This window comes from Mustelus asterias, chromosome 24 (assembly GCF_964213995.1).
Source record: "Mustelus asterias chromosome 24, sMusAst1.hap1.1, whole genome shotgun sequence".
NCBI lineage: Eukaryota > Metazoa > Chordata > Chondrichthyes > Carcharhiniformes > Triakidae > Mustelus > Mustelus asterias.
Window position 1 is genome coordinate 35672573 of NC_135824.1, and position 22151 is coordinate 35694723.

The window sequence follows — 22151 nt, forward strand, 5'->3', positions numbered from 1 at the left end:
CCATAGCCCTCCCCTCCCCCCACAGACCTCCCCTCCCCCCACAGCCCTCCCCTCCCCCCACAGACCTCCCCTCCCCCCACAGCCCTCCCCTCCCCCCACAGACCTCCCCTCCCCCATAGCCCTCCCCTCCCCCCACAGCCCTCCCCTCCCCCATAGCCTGACTCAACCCATCCCCACAACTGACCACTCCCTTCAAACACTTAACCCTCCCCAGACAACACATCACTAACCAACACGCCCAGACCGATTTTCCCCTGCCCCCCAGCTTTCCCCCGCACCGCCCCCCCCCGCCCCCCCACTGACCACCTGACACCTCTCCTGACTGACTCCAACCACCACATTTCTGCCCACTTACCTCTCAAAACTATCTTCTCGCTGGCTTGAAAGTGGCTGGACCTTTGAACTCACCTGCTTTACGCTAGCCAGTGCCGTGGCCTCCTTGTAACTGAGTGTGCAGCCCTCCACTGAGGGCCTCAGGAGCGCCCTCCATGATCACCTGGCCTGAGTTGAAAGTCATGATGTGGAGATGCCGGCGTTGGACTGGGGTAAACACAGTAAGAGTTTTAACAACACCAGGTTAAAGTCCAACAGGTTTATTTGGTAGCAATGGCATTTGCGACCAAATAAACCTGTTGGACTTTAACCTGGTGTTGTTAAAACTCTTACTGAGTTGAAAGGTCAGGGGAGAAAGGACCACCTGGATTTCGAGGCAGGAAACTTGGATCCGGCTGATTGCCGCTCCGAGGAGGTGCAGATGATGTCAGTTTGAGTGTGGAATGGCCTTGTAACACCTGATTAATTCACATTCTTAAAGAGACATGTATCACTCCACTTGTTTCTAAAAGCATTTAGAGTCTCTCCAGTTCACATCCTCAATTCCAAATCATTAACGAATAACGGGTTAAGGATGTCTAGTTCTCACTGAGATTGCTTTAATGAACGGATTTCAGAGTGTGTGCTTTATATAATCATTGCTGCAGTGAAAAATACTAAAGGAATGAAAGAAACTGACAGCGGAATGATTCATGAGGTGATTATGAAACAGCATTCTGGATTGCCCACTTCTCCTGCACAACATTCAAACACTGTTCCCTCAAAGGTAAATATTAAACTTACAGAGTTTATATTAAACTGCTTTCAGATGAGAAAATAAATCTAGACCCTGTCTGTTCTCTCGGTTCGGATAAAAGATCCCACAGCTGCACTTGTGAAGAAAACAGCATGAGTATCCTGGCCAATATTTATCCCTCAACTAACGTGTGATCATTCCATCATGGGAATTGGTACAGGAGACGGATTGGGGGACATAAGCACGTAACTAGGTCCAGCCTAGACATCTCCATTGGATATACCTGAATTAAGGGGAGATATTGGGCTCCTTAATCATGTGGGGGAGGGGGGTGGGAAGGGCTATGAAGGACCATAACCAGTGAGCCATATAATAGCAATGGTAAGTGTGGAACTGCTGACAAAAAAACCCATTCAAAAATATTCTTTAGGAAGAAAGCTATGGTTCTCCAATGCTACAAGAGTATCAGACAAACCATTAAAATGTGAATAATGCGTAAAACACTTCATAACTCTTAATCTTGCCCAAATAAACATTGAGACATTGATAAAAGAGATCACATAAAGAAAAAACTTATTATGGCCACTTAAAGATGTCAATCAAGCAATGTCAACAATTTGCTTCACTTGTCAAAACAGATTCCCTGCTGAGCTCATGTTTTTAATAGTCAGGGCACTCAGTCGAGGATGCATAATGAGGACTGAGCCATTTGGGTTTCCACATGTTCTCTTTTTCTGAGCTACCTACCTCAGTCACAGAAACCTGGCCCATACACTAACAAATACATGCTCACAAACATATATTCCCAAACAGGCACACACACTCAAACATATCCACATCATATACTCACAAACATACTCTCCCACACTCTTCACTAGTTTAATAACACCATCACTAACCATTTTAAAACATACTGTACGTGCTTTCATCATTGTTTCCCATCTGAGACCTGCCCAGGTATGATCAGAAATGATGGGTGGAATATTCCGGTCCCAGCATCAGTGGGATTCATGGTGGGCGGGTGTGGAAAATTTGGAGTGAGGCCTGAAGTCCGAACTCCGCCAGCCTCTTAAGGGCTTCAGTTGGTGGCCAGATGGGAAGAAAATCATGGGAAGGCCTTCTCACCATGTATCTAACTGAGGTGAAGGAGGGAAGGTGGTGAGATTGCCACCCATCACCCTCTCACCCAATTAAATGCCCCCTTCATCAAACTCGTCATGGGAGAGGGCACAGGATTCCACCCATAATTTGTTACTTCCATTCCCTAAGATGTCACCTTACTTTTTGATTTATTTTATTATTGTCACATGTATTAATATACAGTGAAAAGTATTGTTTCTTGCACGTTATACAGACAAAGCATACCGTTCATAGCGAAGGAAAGGAGAGAGTGCAGAATGTAGTGTTACAGTCATAGCTAGGGTGTAGAGAAAGATCAACTTAATGCGAGGTAGGTCCATTCAAAAGTCTGACAGCAGCAGGAAAGAAGCTGTTCTTGAATCGGTTGGTACATGACCTCAGACTTTTGTATCTTTTTCCTGACGGAAGAAGGTGGAAGAAGGTATATCCGGGGTGCATTGATTATGCTGGCTGCTTTGCCGAGGCAGCGGGAAGTGTAGACAGTGTCAATGGATGGGAGGCTGGTTTGCGTGATGGATTGGGCTACATTCATGACCCTTTGCATTTTCTTGCGGTCTTGGGCAGAGCAGGAGCCATACCAAGCTGTGATACAACCAGAAAGAATGCTTTTTATGGTTCATCTGTAAAAGTTGGTGAGCGTCGTAGTGGACATGCCAAATTTCCTTACTGAGTTCGAATGTGAGATAAACACAACCACAGATAATGACAGATAGAGCTTGACATTTCAAAATAGAGGAACTTACAGCTGGAATTCTAATCCTGATTGAGAGAGGTGTCAATTCCTCTGGTGTATATAAATCCACTCTAAAACCAAACAATCGGGTCCACCCTGTCTCACGATAAACACATTCAGTTACATTGAATAAGAAACATAACTTGATCTTTCCTGGCAATGTTAGCTTATCTCTTCCAACAGTAGTTTGCATCAATAATGTGCATTGATGGTGAGGTATTGAAGCATTCTGCCCTGGAAGGGCCCAAATTTAATCTGAAGTCTCTCCGAATATAAGCTTCTGACCACTTGTCAATTAAAATCATTCATTTTCACCCCCACATCATTGCCCACCTCTGCCCCTGTCTCAGTTCATCTGCTGCTGAAACTCTGATCCATACCTTTACCTCTGGGTTTCATGAACTCAATGCATCTCTAATCAGCATCCCATCTTCAAATCCACATGAACCTGAGCCCACCCAAAACTCTGCTGCCCATTTCTCAACTCGCACCAAGGGCAGAATTTTCACTGAAAGCTTCCGAACCTTGTCAGAAGGTGTAAGATCTTCACAGAATTGTTACTGCGCACAAGGAAGCCATTCGGCCCATCGTGTCTGCACCAGTTCTCCAAACGAGCATCATGACCTAGTGCCATTCCCCTGCCTTTTCCCCGTACCCCTGCACATTGTTTCTATTCAAATAATCATCAAATGTCCTCTCGAAAGCCTCAATTGAACCTGCCTCCACCGCACTTCCAGGCAGTGCATTTTCAGAGCTGCCTCCAGACTTCTGTCTAAGTAGCTCCAGTCAGCAACTGAAATCTAAACTGAAACCAAAAACTGTTTCTCCACTATAAAACTAGATCCTGGAAAATGGCACAGGCCAATGAGACTCCAAAAGATAAACTTGATTTTGATTTGATTTGATTTATTATTGTCACATGTATTAACATGCAGTGAAAAGTATTGTTTCTTGTGCGCTAAACAGACAAAGCATGCCATTCATAGAGAAGGAAATGAGAGAGTGTAGAATGTAATGTTACAGTCATAGCTAGGGTGTAGAGAAAGATCAACTTAATGCAAGGTAGGTCCATTCAAAAGTCTGATGGCAGCAGGGAAGAAGCTGTTCTTGAGTCGGTTGGTAGAATTTTAGCGTGGCCAATGCACCTAACCAGCACGTCTTTCGGACTGTGGGAGGAAACCGGAGCATCTGAAGGAAACTCACGCAGACACGGGGAGAATGTGCAGACTCCGCACTGACAGTGACCCAAACGAGGGATCGAACCCAGGTCCCTGGCCCTGTGAGGCAGCAGTGCTAACCATTTTGCCACCATGCCACCAATGTGGCACCAAACGTGTATGCTGGCACAAACCCTCATGGGTGTTGATAGTAATGAACCTCTGTGAATCTTCATCCAACTCTAGCTGCTGGTAGGCGTGACTGAGGTCTATCTTGTATTTTAAACCCCCGGCTAGTTTAGCGTTGAGGTCTTCAATTCTAGGAACTGGGTATCTGTCCTTAATTGACTGTTAGTTTATAATCCCACAAAATCTTACAGTTTGATCTGGCTTGAGAATAGGGACTGTAGGTCTGGCCCATTCGGGGAACTGTACAGGTTTTATAAAACCTAAATCTTCCAATCTTCCACGTTCAACTTCCACCTTATGATGAAGGGCATCAGGCACTAGACGGGCCCAAAAATATTCAGGCTTTGCCTCAGAATTCCGATAAATTTTGGCTTTAGCTCTCCTTATACGTTCTTGCTCATTTTGGAAGACCTTGAAATATTTACATAGCAACTCCTGAAATCCTCTATCCCATTGGTTTAATATTTCCAACCTTGAGCCAATCACAGCCCATTAGGCAAGGTCTGTGACCTCCAATTATCAAGACAGGTAGTTGTGCCTTTTGGTTCTTGTAGGACACGGTGACTGTTGCTGTCCCAAAGCTCTTCAATGTCCCTCCTGTACATGTAGACAATATGGCTCCTGACTCGCTCAGTCTCCATTGTTGGAGGCCTTCCTGAAGGTAATGAAATGCCTGCTCTCCTATGACTGTAGCCATAGCCCTTGTGTCTATTTCCATTATAAGAGATCTGCCATTTACCATCAAGGCTATCTCTATAGGAGGCACTGTAGTCAGTTGGACCTGGTCTACGGTAAATGATTCAGGACCCTTCTCATAATGCTAGAATCCCTACAGTGCTGAAGGAGGCCAATCGGCCCATTGAGTCCCACCCTGGCCCAATGCATTTACTCTAGCTAGTCCCCTGATACTAAGGGGCAATTTAGAACGGCCAACCCACCTAACCCGCACATGAATGTAGCCCAATCCATCACGCAAACCAGCCTCCCATCCATTGACTCTGTCTACACTTCCTGCTGCCTCGGCAAAGCAGCCAGCATAATTAAGGACCCCACGCACCCCGGACATTCTCTCTTCCACCTTCTTCCATCAGGAAAAAGATACAAAAGTCTGAGGTCACGTACCAACCGATTCAAGAACAGCTTCTTCTCTGCTGCTGTCGGACTTTTGAGTGGACTTACCTTGTATTAAGTTGATCTTTCTCTACACTCTGGCTATGACTGTAACGCTACATTCTGCACTCTCTCCTTTCCTCCTCTATGAACGGTATGCTTTGTCTGTATAGTGCGCAAGAAACAATACTTTTCACTGTATACTAATACATGTGACAGTAATAAATCAAATCAAATCAAATCAAATCTTTAGACTGTGGGAGGAAACTGGAGCACCTGGAGGAAACCCACTCAGACACGGGGAGAATGTGCAAACTCCACACAGACACGCTGTGAGGCAGCAGTGCTAACCACTGTGCCGCCCAGGGGTTCCTCATCCTGTTTTCCTAAACGAGTTAAACTAACCGTTGTTTTTTTTGGACATTCTGTCCTGACAGCCTTGCTCTGCACCATGTTTGTAAATGACCCTTCCTATTGCATCTGTAAGGTACATAATTTCTGCATCAGCAAGCTTCTCGTGAGTGTTTTCACCCATATCGAAAACAAGTTCCACCCTCATTGCTGTACTCCCCTTCTCGAGCTCTGCTGCACCCTCCATTGGACTCATCTTCGCAACAGCCATTTCCCGTCACAAACGGTTCACCTCATTGGGCACGCCTTGTAACTCCCTCACACCCTGCTCAGCACATTCAGTACCTGGGCCAACTCCACAGCCTTTTCTAAAGAGATTTTGGCCTCAGCCAGAAACTCCTTCTGCATGATGAGGCTGTTCATTCCACTGACCAAACGGACTCTTAACATGTCCTCTAAAGCTGGGCCAAATTCACAGTGCATGAGACTGCCTCCCCCGGCTCCGGGACTGCTGAGTGAACTTTCTAGCTCAACACGATGATTGAGGATCGGGAGTTTAAATGATGTTTGATCAATTCAACTACCTGGCTAAAAGACTTGTCTAGATTGTCAGGCGATGTTAGAGTTCTCATTAGGCTGCAAGTTTGTGGGACACATTTTTCCACTGCTGTGATTTCATTAGCTACAAAGAATTCACACAGCCTTTCGATATATCGCCCCCAGTTTTCCATTTTCGGGTCAATCTCTCCAATCAAAGGCATTTTTATGGGGTACTTCCACCTTGCTTCTTTGTAGTTTCAATTCTCACTCTCCTCCCACTCTAACTGCACAGTATGATCTCCAATGGTTGTCAGAAGTTTTTCCTCGTCGCCAGTGTACTAAATTGAAGGCGACTCATTGTGGCTCAAAATATGAAGGGGTTTATTACCAATGATAAATAGTTATTTACAGACTCCCAAGGGTCTGACAGAACTAAATATGCGTCTACTCTCTTCTCCAACTGAACGCCCTTCCGCACCCAGGAAATGTGCCCTTGCACCCCATTGGCTGAGCTTCCCACCTTAACACTCCATAGGGTCCAGGCCTGGACCTCAGCGATCGCTCCCTTAAAGGGGCCACGCCACTAACAGTGTGGTATTTATACTTGGAGAAGCATTAAAAGAATTGGGAATAAAAGGGAAAATCTAAATGCAGGAAATTTAAACCAATCACCACGATTCTCATTTAAAAAAAACCTGCCCTGTCTTTTCTACAGGAAATAACATCACATTGAACTCGAATATTCACTACTGTCTGTAGAGGGAAGTGAGAATCGGAGCAAAATCTCCAACATGGAGGCTGCAAACAGGAACCGTGTAAAGGAGCTGATTCCTGGAGACATCTTTCCCCTGACAGAGTGTCCCAGAGTGACTGATGTGTGGCAGCTCCTTGATAATAGCTAATCATTGTGTGTTGGGAGTGAGATGGGGCGGCACGGTGGCAGAGTGGTTTAAAAAGTTTGTTAAGAAGGTGTATAGTGTGCTGGCCTTTATCAATCGAGGGATTGAGTTTAGGAGTCCGGGGATAATGATGCAGCTATATAAGACCCTCGTCAGACCCCACTTGGAGTACTGTGCTCAGTTCTGGTCGCCTCATTACAGGAAGGATGTGGAAATGATTGAAAGGGTGCAGAGGAGATTTACAAGGATGTTGCCTGGATTGAGTGGCTTGCCTTATGAGGATAGGCTGAGGGAGCTCGGTCTTTTCTCCTTGGAGAGACATAGGATGAGAGGAGACCTAATAGAGGTATATAAGACGTTGAGAGGCATAGATTGGGTGGACTCTCAGAGGCTTTTTCCCAGGGTGGAAATGGCTGCTATGAGAGGACACAGGTTTAAGGTGCTGGGGTGTAGATACAGGGGAAATGTTAGGGGGAAGTTTTTCACACAGAGGGTGGTGAGCGAGTGGAATCGGCTGCCGTCAGTGGTGGTGGAGGCAAACTCAATAGGGTCTTTTAAGAGACTCCTGGATGAGTACATGGGACTTAATACGATGGAAGGTTATAGGTAGGCCTAAAAGGTAGGGATATGTTCGGCACAACTTGTGGGGCCGAAGGGCCTGTTTGTGCTGTAGTTTTTCTATGTTTCTATGTTTCTATTCATCACAAGTAGGCTTACAAAAATACTGTAGTGAAGTTACTGTGAGAATCCCCTAGTCGCCACTCTCCGGCGCCTGTTCGGGGACACAGAGAGAATTTAGCAACACACCTAACCTGCACATCTTTGGACTGTGGGAGGAAACTGGAACACCGGAGGAAACCCATGCAGACACAGGGAGAATGTGAAGGCTCCACATAGTCAGTGACCCAAGCCGGGAATCGAACCCTGGTCCCTTGTGCTGTGAGGCAGCAGTGTTAACCATAGTGCCACCGTGATGTAACACTGCTGCCTCAAGTCCACAAAGTCTGTGTAGACTTTGCACATCCTCCCTGTGTCTGCGTGGGTTTTCTTTGGGTGCTCCGGTTTCCTCCCACAGTCTGAAAGACATGCTGGTTAGGTGCATTGGCCATTCTAAATTCTCCCTCAGTGTACCCAAACAGGTGAAGGAGTGTGGCGACTAGGGGATTTTCACAGTAACTTCATTGCTGTGTGAAGGTAAGCCTACTTGTGACTAATAAATAAACTTTACTTTAGATGTGTGGCTTAAATTCACAAGGGTCCATGTTCAGGTGACAGCTCAACCTAAGGAGGCAGCAGAGAGTTCTAGAATGTTAGATAAGGTGTGTAAGTTAGCACGACGGTGATAGATTTGTTACGGCTCTTCAGGGGGGTTTAAACTAATTTGTCAGGGGAGTGGGAAAAGGAGTTGTAGTCCAGAAGTCAGTGAGGGTGGTGAGGTCTTGGGGAAGATATCAGGGTCAAGGGTGGGTACCGGTAGACAGGAAGGTGGGTTGAAGTGTGTCTACTTCAATGCAAGGAGCATTCGGAACAAGGTAGATGAACTTGGGGCGTGGATTGGTACTTGGGACTACGATGTTGTGGCCATTACGGAGACGTGGGTAGAACAAGGACAGGAATGGTTGTTGGACGTTCCGGGGTATAGATGTTTCACTAAGTGTAGGGAAGCTGGTAAAAGAGGTGGAGGAGTGGCATTGTTAATCAAGGATAGTTTAACGGCTGCGGAAAGGCACTTCGAGGGGGATCTGCACACTGAGGTAATATGGGCTGAGGTTAGAAATAGGAAAGGAGCGGTCACGTTGTTAGGAGTTTACTATAGGCCCCCAAATAGTAATAGAGATGTGGAGGAAGAAATTGCTAAGCAGATTATGGATATGCGTGGGGGTCACAGGGTAGTTGTCATGGGGGACTTTAACTTGCCAAATATTGATTGGAACCTTTGTAGGTCAAATAGTTCGGATGGGGCAGTTTTTGTGCAGTGTGTGCAGGAGGGTTTCCTGACACAATATGTGGATAGGCCGACAAGAGGTGAGGCCACATTGGATTTGGTACTGGGAAATGAACCGGGCCAAGTGTTAGATTTGGTTGTGGGAGAGCACTTTGGAGATAGTGACCACAATTCGGTGTCTTTTGTTATTGCAATGGAGAGGGATAGGGCCGTACGGCAGGGCAAGGTTTACAATTCGGGGAGAGGTAATTATGATGCGATTAGGCAAGAATTAGGGGGCATAAGTTGGGAACAGAAACTGTCAGAGAAAGGAACTGACGAAAAGTGGAACTTTTTCAAGGAACAAATACTGGATGTCCTTGATAGGTATGTCCCTGTCAGGCAGGGAGGAAATGGCCGAGTGAGGGAACCATGGTTCACGAAAGAGGTGGAATGTCTTGTGAAATGGAAGAGGGAAGCTTATGTAGGGATGAGGAAACAAGGTTCAGATGGCTCGATTGAGGGTTACAAGTTAGCAAGGAATGAGCTGAAAAAGGGGCTTAGGAGAGCTAGGAGGGGACACGAGAAGTCCTTGGCGGGTCGGATCAAGGAAAACCCCAAGGCTTTTTACTCTTATGTGAGGAATAAAAGAATGACCAGGGTGAGGTTAGGGCCGGTCAAGGACAGTAGTGGGAACTTGTGTATGGAGTCAGTAGAGATAGGCGAGGTGATGAATGAATACTTTTCTTCAGTGTTCACCAAGGAGAGGGGCCATGTTTTTGAGGAAGAGAAAGTGTTACAGGCTAATAGGCTGGAGGAAATAGATGTTCGGAGGGAGGATGTCCTGGCAGTTTTGAATAAACTGAAGGTCGATAAGTCCCCTGGGCCTGATGAAATGTATCCTAGGATTCTTTGGGAGGCAAGGGATGAGATTGCAGAGCCTTTGGCTTTGATCTTTGGGTCCTCGCTGTCCACGGGGATGGTGCCAGAAGACTGGAGAATGGCGAATGTTGTTCCTCTGTTTAAGAAAGGGAATAGAAATGACCCTGGTAATTATAGACCAGTTAGTCTTACTTCAGTGGTTGGTAAATTGATGGAAAAGGTCCTTAGAGATGGGATTTACGACCATTTAGAAAGATGCGGATTAATCCGGGATAGTCAGCACGGATTCGTGAAGGGCAAGTCGTGCCTCACAAATTTGATAGAATTTTTTGAGGAGGTAACTAAGTGTGTTGATGAAGGTAGGGCAGTTGACGTCATATACATGGATTTTAGTAAGGCGTTTGATAAGGTCCCCCATGGTCGGCTTATGATGAAAGTGAGGAGGTGTGGGATAGAGGGAAAGTTGGCCGATTGGATAGGTAACTGGCTGTCTGATCGAAGACAGAGGGTGGTGGTCAATGGAAAATTTTCGGATTGGAGGCAGGTTGCTAGCAGAGTGCCGCAGGGATCAGTGCTTGGTCCTCTGCTCTTTGTGATTTTTATTAATGACTTAGAGGAGGGGGCTGAAGGGTGGATCAGTAAATTTGCTGATGACACCAAGATTGGTGGAGTAGTGGATGAGGTGGAGGGCTGTTTTAGGCTGCAAAGAGACATAGATAGGATGCAAAGCTGGGCTGAAAAATGGCAGATGGAGTTTAACCCTGATAAATGTGAGGTGATTCATTTTGGTAGGACTAATTTAAATGTGGATTACAGGGTCAAAGGTAGGGTTCTGAAGACTGTGGAGGAACAGAGAGATCTTGGGGTCCATATCCACAGATCTCTAAAGGTTGCCACTCAAGTGGATAGAGCTGTGAAGGAGGCCTATAGTGTGTTAGCTTTTATTAACAGGGGGTTGGAGTTTAAGAGCCGTGGGGTTATGCTGCAACTGTACAGGACCTTGGTGAGACCACATTTGGAATATTGTGTGCAGTTCTGGTCACCTCACTATAAGAAGGATGTGGAAGCACTGGAAAGAGTGCAGAGGAGATTTACCAGGGTGCTGCCTGGTTTGGAGGGTAGGTCTTATGAGGAAAGGGTGAGGGAGCTCGGGCTGTTCTCTCTGGAGCGGAGGAGGCTGAGGGGAGACTTAATAGAGGTTTATAAAATGATGAAGGGGATAGATAGAGTGAACGTTCAAAGACTATTTCCTCGGGTGGATGGAGCTATTACAAGGGGGCATAACTATAGGGTTCGTGGTGGGAGATATAGGAAGGATATCAGAGGTAGGTTCTTTATGCAGAGAGTGGTTGGGGTGTGGAATGGACTGCCTGCAGTGATAGTGGAGTCAGACACTTTAGGAACATTTAAGCGGTTATTGGATAGGCACATGGAGCACACCAGGATGATAGGGAGTGGGATAGCTTGATCTTGGTTTCAGATAAAGCTCGGCACAACATCGTGGGCCGAAGGGCCTGTTCTGTGCTGTACTGTTCTATGTTCTATGTTCTAGATGAAATTTAAAATGAATCACTGTAAAATATTGAAGTTATATTCAGAGAGGGGTGAGCTGCAGGGTGTTGTAAAAGTTCTGTTAAGCCTCCCCACCATTTTCTCTGCTCCAAGGAGAACATATTCCAGCTTTTCAGCCTCTTCACACAGAGGTCCCTCATCACTGCTGCTCCCATTCTAGTAAATCTCCTCTCCACCCTCCCCAAGGCCACAACATCCTTCCTAAAACACAGCGCCCAGAACTGACCACAATAGCCCGACTGAGACCTAACCAGTGATTTATAAAGGTTTAGAATAACTTCCTTCCTAATTACTTGACGCCTCTGTTTATAAAACTCAGGATCCAAATGTGTTTTTCCTGTAAGTTTTATCAACATTAGAGAGTTGTATGTGTGAAAAGACCTGCCATAATTCAGTTGAGGGGGTTGGATATATGATGCCGGGCACTGTAACACTGTGCTCCAGCACACATGTATATATTACACTGCATTGCATAGCAAACATAGAATTACAGAATACAGAAAATATATAAAACTACAGGCCATTTCACTGAACGAGTGGTTCTACTCAACACAAGCCTCTCCTGTGACCCTACTTCATCGAACTCAGTCAAAAGAAACATTCTATTTATTTTTCCCTCATGTACTTATCCAGTTTTCCCCATAAATCTATTTCTACCACTCATCCCGTGTCCTCCACGTGGTAACAAGCCCCTCATTCTGACCACTCTCTGAGTTAAAGTATTTCTCTTGAATCTTCGAATGGATTTACCAGTGACTATTTTACATTCATGACCCCCTAGTTTTCGACCCTCCTACAAATGGAAACACCTTCCTTGCATCTACCTCTTCATCAGTTCTTTTAAATTACAATATTTATTGAAACAGAAGACAAAAATAATAATATTGTAATTTGGCGGAATATAAGATGGGGATGGGGGGGGGTGGGGTTCTTGCCAAGCTGGAGAGCTGGTGAAAAACGGTAGCACAGTGGTTAGCACTGCTGCTTCACAGCTCCAGGGTCCAGAGTTCGATTCCCGGCTTGGGTCACTGTCTGTGTGGAGTTTGCACATTCTCCTCGTGTTTGCGTGGGTTTCCTCCGGGTGCTCCGGTTTCCTCCCACAGTCCAAAGATGTGCGGGTTAGGTTGATTGGCCAGGTTAAAATTGCCCCTGAGATGCGTAGGTTAGAGGGATTAGCGGGTAAATATGTGGGGGTAGGGCCTGGGTGGGATTGTGGTCGGTGCAGACTCGATGGGCCGAATGGCCTCCTTCTGCCATGTAGGGTTTCTATGATTTCTATGATTTCTATGAACCCTCCTCACCTCACTGTGGGGAAGGTTCCCCTGCAAAATGTGCAAATCAGACGTTTAACAAGCCATCAGTGGGTCCTCCCCAGGATGAAGGACCCTGCGGTGGGGGGTGGTGTGGGGAGGGGCGGGGGGTCTGACCCACCGTCAGCTCTCACTGACCCACCGTCAGCTCTAAGCCAATCGGAGGCTGCCAGCTTTTCATTGCTCGACAGCACCACTGGGGAAGCAGTGGTTGCTACCAGGATTGCACCCTCCCATGGGTCAGGATGGTGGAGGGACCCAAGGTTATTATTCATTTATTGCTTAGTGTCACAAGTATATTCACATTGCAATGAAGTTACTGTGAAAATCTCCTAGTCGCCACACTCCGGTGCCTGTTCGGGTACACTGAGGGAGAATTTAGCATGGCCAATGCACCTAACCAGCACGTCTTTTGGACTGTGGGAGGAAACCGGAGCACCCAGAGGAAACCCACGCAGACATGGGGAGAATGTGCAAACTCCGCACAGACAGTGACCCAAGCCGAGAACCACACCCGGATCCATGGCGCTGTGAGGCAGCAGTGCTAACCACTGTGCCACTGTTTTAGGTGGGTGATGGCAGGAGGGAAATCAGGGAGTGGGGGCTTCATCGAAGACAGGATACGAAGCAGGGTCAGCAGCAAAGCCAGGAAGATGACTCTCAGCACCAACCCCCCCCCCCCACCCCCCCCCCCCCGCCCACCCCCACCACCTCCCCTTACCATCCCCCCTTTCCTTTTCCTGTTGTCAGATCCCTTGATCAGGGACAAGGTGCCTTTGAACAGAATAGCACCACTCCCCCCCTCAACCCCACCAGAAAACCCAACAGGAAACCCTGGCACGTTTTGCTCTATGGGTTTCCTGCAAGGCTAGTCACCTGCCCCCTGCTGGGCAATTCCCAGCGGCAGCACGAGGAGCCTTCAATGTGGCCATTAATTGTCCACTAGAGGGCCGCAATTGACAGCAGTGTGGGTAGACCATCCTTTAGCCTTCATGAACCTTAATCAGGGCAGAGAAGGGAAGGTGACTGGGTCCCTAACTGCCACCCTCCCGCCCAATTAAATGCCCCCACCACAAGAAGGGCACTAAATTCCACCCCTTGTGTTTTGTCACAGATTATCCAATCCTTCAGTTGCTGAGGGGTTTGGACAGGGTGGATGTGGAGAGTTTCTGCTTGTGCGAGAATCATAACCAGAGGTCACTGTTTACATATGAGATTGCCCAAGACAGAGATGAGGAGAAATGTTTTCTCCCTGAGAGTGGTGAGTCTCTGGAACTCCCTCCCTCAAAAGGCGATGGAAGAAGAGTCTTTGAATATGTTTCATGCAGAGCTGGATAGATTCCTGATTAACAAGGGGGTGGATGGTTATCAAGGGTAGGCAGGAAAGTGGGGTTGAAGTTACAATCAAATCAATCACGATCTAATTGAATGGCAGAGCAGGATCGAGAGGCCAGGTGGCCTACTCCGGCTCCTAGTTCATATGTTAGTATGTTTGTCCTTGATTCACATACATGATAGTGTATCAAACTAGCCTGATGATTGAGATAGACATTGATGCGTGATTAAATCACTCGGGAGGCTGGATCGTACCCGGGAAATAAAGGCTTTTATTAGTAACAAGAATGGAGCATATTATATAACAATACAATCCCAGACTAAAGGGTCACCAGGCAGTGCAGTGACCTTTATACTCCTACAGGTAGGCGGAGCCAACCGGAGTGTACCACAGAACAATACCAACAGGTAGAACACCCCAACCCTAACCCCAACAGTGACAACAGTAACATATGTACAAGTACCCATAGTGCTAACCATCTATGGTTCAGTACCCATAGTGGTAACCATCTATGGTTCACCACAGACATGCTTCATGTTCAACATACTAATAACACCTTGCAGTAGGCTCTGTAAGGGTCAGTTAGTAATCGCTAACCGCTCTACGATGGGTGTAACATGTGATTTCAAATTGCTAAGATAAGATAATAAATGGCATGGGAACCTTCCAAAGGGAATTGTAGAAATATTTAAAGGGTAAAGAATGACAGAACTATGGGGAAATATGAGCGGGGTGAGATTAAAGATTAGGCACAATGGGCTCCAAATGCAGGGCTTCGTGTGATTGGAATCCTTATTGGGAAGCAAAGCAGAACCAGCAGCCTGCCCCGCCAACCCCACACCATCTTCTACCCATCAACACTGACGCTCAATTCCCAGAGTGTTTTGTTTGCAGAGGTCATATTCTTTGTCTATGAATGGATAGGCAGGTTAATTCAGAAAGCTGTTAACTCACCAAGACAAGTTAACAATTTGGAGCAGATTTGCAGAACTATGATTCATAGAATCATAGAATGATTACAGTACAGAAACTGGCCAGTCCACCCATGGTGTACCTATTGGCTTTCTGCAACTCCCACTCCTCCGCACTCCCCTGTCCTTTCCGCATAGCTTTGCCATTTTTTAATCTTTTCCTTTGAAAAGCCACGATTGGATCTGCCTTCGCCACACTCTCGGGCAATGTATTCCAGATCTTCATCACTCACTGCATAACCTTTCTTCATTGGGGTAATTTTGGAGTGAATGTTATCGGGGGGCGGAGGGGGATTGGCGTTGGGTGTATTGTAGAAAAGTTTATCAATAACTCACTGACTTTAAAAAGGGGCTGCAGTTATACTCAGGGGGCAACATTAACAAAGCCAGAGTGGGACTTCCACCCTTCAGGGACAGGAAATCTGCCCTTGAGAGTTGCCAGCCAACCTGATTGTCCAGTAGCGCCAGAACGGAGGAGTGGGATGGAGTCTCGGGAAGGAGGTCCATGGATACAGCACTGGAAGATATGTCTGGGGTTGGTGTTGATGGGAAGTAGACTGGGGACCCTGGGGGAGGTGGGGAGGAGGGGGGTAAGCATCAGAGTTGGCATCAGTCCTGCATCTTGCCAAAGGGACTATTATGGACCTGCTGCTTGATGACTCATTTAGTAGATTTACTATCCAGTTCAGAGCTCAGCTATCATCATGGAGAAAGCTCCACATTTCTTGCACTGTCAGAGCCCAACTAATGGAGCTCACCTGATGCGTTTGACTTCATTGAATCCAACAGCACTAAAGGAAATCACTCGATCCATCCTGCCTCTGTCAGCTCTTTAATGAGCTATGAGAGTTCCACTCTCCTCTCTCACCATACCCCTGAAAATTATTCCTTTCCAGATAATTATCTAATTCCCATTTGGACTTTACCAATGAATCTATTTCCACCAAGCTTTCAGGCAGAGTATACCAGATTGGAGCAACTTAGTGCATGAAAAGAATTCTCCTCCCCCGCCAACCACCGGTTCTTTTAACTCCATGTCCTCCGTTACTCACTGGCGCTAAAAGCAATGTTTTTCCTGATGTAATATATCAAACCCTCTCAAAATTCTGTTTTAGTAAGAAAAATCCCACCTTTTTCAGTCTCTCCACACTAACTGAAGTCTCCTATACGTGGTGCCTATCTGGTGACTCTCCTTTGCACCCTCTCCCAGGCTTAGGCACCCTTGCTAAATAATGATGCCCAGAATTGCAGCATTACATCATTAGATTGTAGAAAATTGGAGCAGGAATAGGTCATTTTTTCTCCTTGGGCCTAGTTCTAGATTCCCCCACAAAGGAAAACATCTGTCCTCAGAATCCACTTGTTTATCCTTTTAACAACTTGAAAACATTGACAAAAACCACCCCTTAACCTTCTATATGTCAGGGAATATAACCCTAGTGTACATAATCCCTCCGCACAATGTACCTCTTGAAATCTGTGTATCATCCTGGTAAATCTAGGCTGCACTACCTCCAAGACCAATATCTCCTTTCTAAGGTGTGGCACTCAGGACTGCTCACAGTAATTGCAGTGTGGTCTACAGTAATTGCAGTGTGGTCTACAGTAATTGCAGTGTGGTCTAAGCAGGGCTTTGTACATCTGTAGCAAAACTTCTAACCCCTTATCTCTATCACTGTGCCATCACTCGGGCGGCACAGTGGTTAGCACTGCTGCCTCACGGCACCAGGGACCCGGGTTCGATTCTGGCCTCGGGTGACTGTCTGTGTGGAGTTTGCACGTTCTCTCCGTGTCTGCGTGGGTTTCCTCCGGGTACTCCAATTTCCTCCCACAGTCCAAAGATGTGTAGGTTAAGTGGATTAGCCATGGTAAATGCACGAGGGTTGCAGGGATAGGGCAGGGGACGGTCCTGGGTCCAAGTTCTTTCGGTGATCTGGTGCAGATTCGATGGGCTGAATGGCGTCTTTCTGCACTGTGGGGGTTCAATGGATTCTGTGGTACTCTATGGACGATCGACAGATATAAAACATTAGAAAGAGCACAGTCAGAGATTGTTATTTGATTTTGATTCTCCACATTTTAGGAAGGGTATTGGGCCAACAGTGATGATAAAACACAGACAGACAGTCCAATGTGAGGAAATCAAATACAAAGAAAGATGAGAAAAGCTGGGGCTGCTTTTGTTAGACTGCAGGAGATTTGATAAGGATGTTGGAAATAATGAAAGGATTTGTTTCTTCATTCTTTCATGGGGTGTGGGAGTCACTGGCAAGGCCAGCATTAGCTGCTTATCCCTAATCGCCTTTGAACTCACTGGCTTGTTAGGGCATGATGTGGAGGTGCCAGCATTGGACTGGGGTGAACACAGTAAGAGTTTTAACAACACCAGGTTAAAGTCCAACAGGTTTATTTGGTAGCAAATACCATAAGCTTTCGGAGCGCTGCTCCTTCGTCAGATGGAGTGGAAATGTGCTCTCAAACAGTGCACTGTTTGAGAGCACATTTCCACTCCATCTGACGAAGGAGCAGCGCTCCGAAAGCTTATGGTATTTGCTACCAAATAAACCTGTTGTTAGGGCATCTCAGAGTGCAGCTAAAGGTCAACCATGTTGTTGTAAGTCTGGAGTCACATGTAGGCCCGTCTGGCTAAAGATGGCAGATTTCCTTCCCTGAAGGACATTGATGAATCGGATGGGTTTGAATGACAATCGGTGAGAGTTTCACGAGGTGTGATGGGGGCAGAGTAGACAGTGGTTAAATCGTTCAGAATGAGGTGACACAGATATGAGACGGATTGTGGCTGTGGAGTGCACAATCAGAGTGAAGGATAGAAACAAGGAACCTGACCTGAATTTGTGCTCATGAGTCCTGTACACAGAATCAGAAAATTGTCCAACTCTGCAACGCAGACTTTGGAGTAAATGCCTGGCCAGCAAGATTTACATTCCAGGGAGGGATAAGTGCCAACTGGAGATGGCCCTGCTGCCCCTAGCAACAGGATGGAGGCGGCCATAGAGAGGGCGAATGTGGATATGAGCTGATTGAAAGGCCCACCTTGCCACTCTGCGACATTGTCTCAGTTGTAATAATAACAGTTCAATGATAAATAGTCCTGTAGCTGTCACCCCCCCCGCCCCCCCCCACACCCCCACAACCCCTCACCCCCACCCCCAAACCCCCTCACTCTCACCCCCTCACCCCCAAACCCCCTCACCCCCAAACCCCCTCACCCACATCCCCTCACCAGCCAAATCCCCTCACCCTCACCCTCCACAGCCCCCACACCTCCTCGCCCCCTCACTCCTCACCCCTCACGCCTCACACCCCCTCACCCTCACACCCCCTCACCCCCAAACCCCCTCACCCTCATCCCCTCACCCTCCACACCCCCTCACCCACATCCCCTCACCCCCCAAATGCCCTCACCTTCACCCACCACACCCTCCACACCTTCTCACCCTCTCACTCCTCACCCCTCACACCCCCCTCATCTTCACACCCCCCTCACCCTCACACCCCCTCACCTTCACACCCCCCTCACCTTCACACCCCCCTCACCCTCACACCCTCTCATCCCAAAACATTCCTCATGCTCCAGCTATATCAACACATGCCAATCAATGCCCACAGTCACCTCATCACACCTCATACCCTACATGCCAACATATGCCCTCTACTTAAACCCATGGCCCCTTATATACTTTGTATCAACCTATACCCTGCTACCCATGCCCATGATCTTTCATACCCTCCAAACTAATGAATGCCCTTGCAACCACCCCATTAGCCCCATACCCTCCCTGCCAACCCTTGACCACCCACTGATCCCCATCACTCTTTATAGCTTCTATGCCAATTTAAGTGCCAAGTCATGCCAACCTATGTCCATACACACCATATTTTGTCCTTATCATCTATGCCAATTCATCCTATATCCACCATGGGCAGACTTCAGGAGCCATGGTGAGATGAAATACAATAAAGTTCTAAGCATCTATCACAGACTTCAATATATGAAAACAAACCATAAGACCATGAGATATAGGAGCAGAATTAAGCCATTCAGCCCATTGAGTTTGCTCTGCCATTCAATCTTGGCTGATATGATTCTCATCCCCATTCTCCTGCCTTCTCCCCGTAAACCTTGATCCCGTTATTGATCAAGAACCTATCTATCTCTGTCTTAAAGACACTCAATGACCTGGTCTCCACAGACCTCTGTGGCAATGAGTTCGGCAGATTCACCACCTTCTGGCTGAAGAAATTCCTTCTCATCTCAGTTTTAAAGGAGCACCCCTTCATTCTGAGGTTGTGTCCTTGAGTTCTAGTCCCTCCCACTAATGGTAACATCCTCTCCACATCCACTCTGTCTAGGCCTCTCAGTATTCTGTAAGTTTCAATTAGATTCCCCCTCATCCTTCTAAATTCCATCGGGTATAGACCCAGACTCCTGAACCGCTCCTCATATGACAAACCCTTCATTCCTGAGACCATTCTTGTGAACCTCCTCTGGACCCCCTCCAGCACATCCTTCCTTAGGTATTGGGTCCAAAACCTCTCACAATATTCCAAATGGAATCTGACCAGAGCCTTATACAGCCTCAGCAGTTCATCCCTGCTCTCGTAATCTAGCTCTCTAGAAATGAACACTAACATTGAACTTGCCTTCCTAACTGCCAACTGAAGCTACATGCCGACCTTAAGAACTCTTATTGATAAAAGCCCATTCAATACATTTAAATCCATGCAAGTACTTAGTCCCTTATAAATCATATATTTGTATTCATAACCATAGCCATGCATCAAAGACAGCCATTTCCTTTATAACCACTTGGAACTGTCAATCAAACTGTGAACTTTCAGTCCCCCACTGTGATAATGATAGGTTGTGGAAGTTATCAAGCTGTAATAATGATATAATGATAGTAATCAAGCTTATATCAACAAACATCTATTGAAGTTTTTGAACTGGCATTTTTTTTAATTAAAGGGTGCAAGATTTAAATAACTTGAGAGCTTCCACAGGCCTTATCCACTTTTTAAGCACATGCATGCCTACTTTTAACAATCCCAAAGAAGTCCCTGACCTCTTACAAATTGCCCTCTAATTGGAGTTCTTGACTTCATCTCAAGATGTACCTTCCTCTTCAAATAACTCCAGTAGGTTTCAGCCTGTCAATCAAACTCATAAAACCTGCAAGTCATGTTTTAGAAACTGCTTCCATTTGAAGGCAGCTGCAATTTTAAGTGTGGCTGCTTCCTCTGTGAAAATGAATGTCCAAAATACGTCCTGTCCCTACTTCCACCTCGGTGAAAATGGTGGTTGCTGGCTGAGGGGGAAGGACTTCTGGATTCCCAGTTCCGGCACCAGTTGGGCCAAGAAGTGGAGCTCTTCTGACTCAATGAAAATTCAGGCCCATATTCAACATTTAGGTAAAGGCCAGAGAGGTGATTGAAGTAAATCGAGATAAATGGATATGGGAACATGGAGTTAGCATGTGGAGGAGAAACACCAACATGAACTGGTTGGGCTGAATGGCCTGTTCTTCTATCTTAAACTTCAGGCCATCACAATTGAGCTCTGGTTCTTTCTGCTGATGTATTTTCAACTGCCTCACTGGGTAATGATTGAGACAGCGACACCATGTTCCATGAATGAATAAAAGAAATGAATAAAAGAATAGGAGCTGGTGCTAAATTGGACCCATATCTCCCTCCCCTGAGACAGTAAGAGTTATAGTAGCACCCTATTGTCACCCAGAGACAGATCAAGCTTGGTTAGTTCTCAATTGGGGAAAGCATCAATGACATTTAACCATGGCACCAAGTTCCCAGCTTTTTGCTGGTTCCCATCAGATTCCAATGAAGGTCAAAGGGCTGGAGATGTGCCACCTGCCACCCAAACTAACCATGCAGACAGATAACGTTTGTTATCATTACACTGGTCACCTTCAGAATCAACTATTCCAATGTCTTTCTACCCATCCTGCCATCTTCCACCCTGGAAGACCTTTTCCAAACTCGCACCAAGCCCAATTCAGCCACCCCCTTCTCACTGACCTCTATTGGCCAGTGGTCTGGCATTGCTTTGATTTAAAAACTCTCACTCTTGTTTTCAAATCTCTCTATGTCCTTGCCCCTGTAATCTCTGTAATCTCCTCCAATTCTCATCTCGGGACGTTCCCCACTTTATTATTTCTATCTTTGGCGTCTGCACCTTCAGCCAACCAGGCCTCAAAGCTCTAGAATTCCACCCTTAAACTTTCTACCTCTTCACTTCTCTCTTCATTTAAGACAAACCTTAAAAATGACTTCTTTGATCAAACTCCTGTGATGTTTTCCTTTGTTAAACAGCACCGTTTCAAGGCAAGTTGTTGACCCCAACCTGAGGATGCTCCAAAGCATCATAGAAACATACATAGAAAATAGAAGCAGGAGTAAGCCATTCAACCCTTCAAGCCTGCTCTCCCATTCACTACAATCATGGTTGATTATCAAATTCCATATCCTGATCCCCCTTTCCTCCCATATCCTTTGATCCCTTTAGCCCCAAGAGCTTTTTCTAATTTCTTCTTGAAATCAGACAATGTTTCGGCCTCAACTACTTTCTGTGGTAGTGAATCCTAGATTCACCACCCTCTAGGTGAAGAAACTTCTCACCTTAATCCTAAAAGGTTTACCCCTTATCCTCAAACTATGACCCCTAGTTCTGGACTTCGCCACCATTGGGAACATTCTTTCTGAATCTACCCTGTCTAACCCTGTTAGAACTTTATAAGTTTTTATGAGATCCCCTCTCACTCTTCTAAACTCCAGTGCATATATCCCTAACTGACTTAGTCTCTTTTCATATGACAGACCTGCCATCCCAGGAATCAGCCTGGTAAACCTTCGCTGCACTCCCTCTATAGCAAGGATATCCTTCCTCAGATAAGGACACCAAAACTGCACACAATACTCCAGGTGTA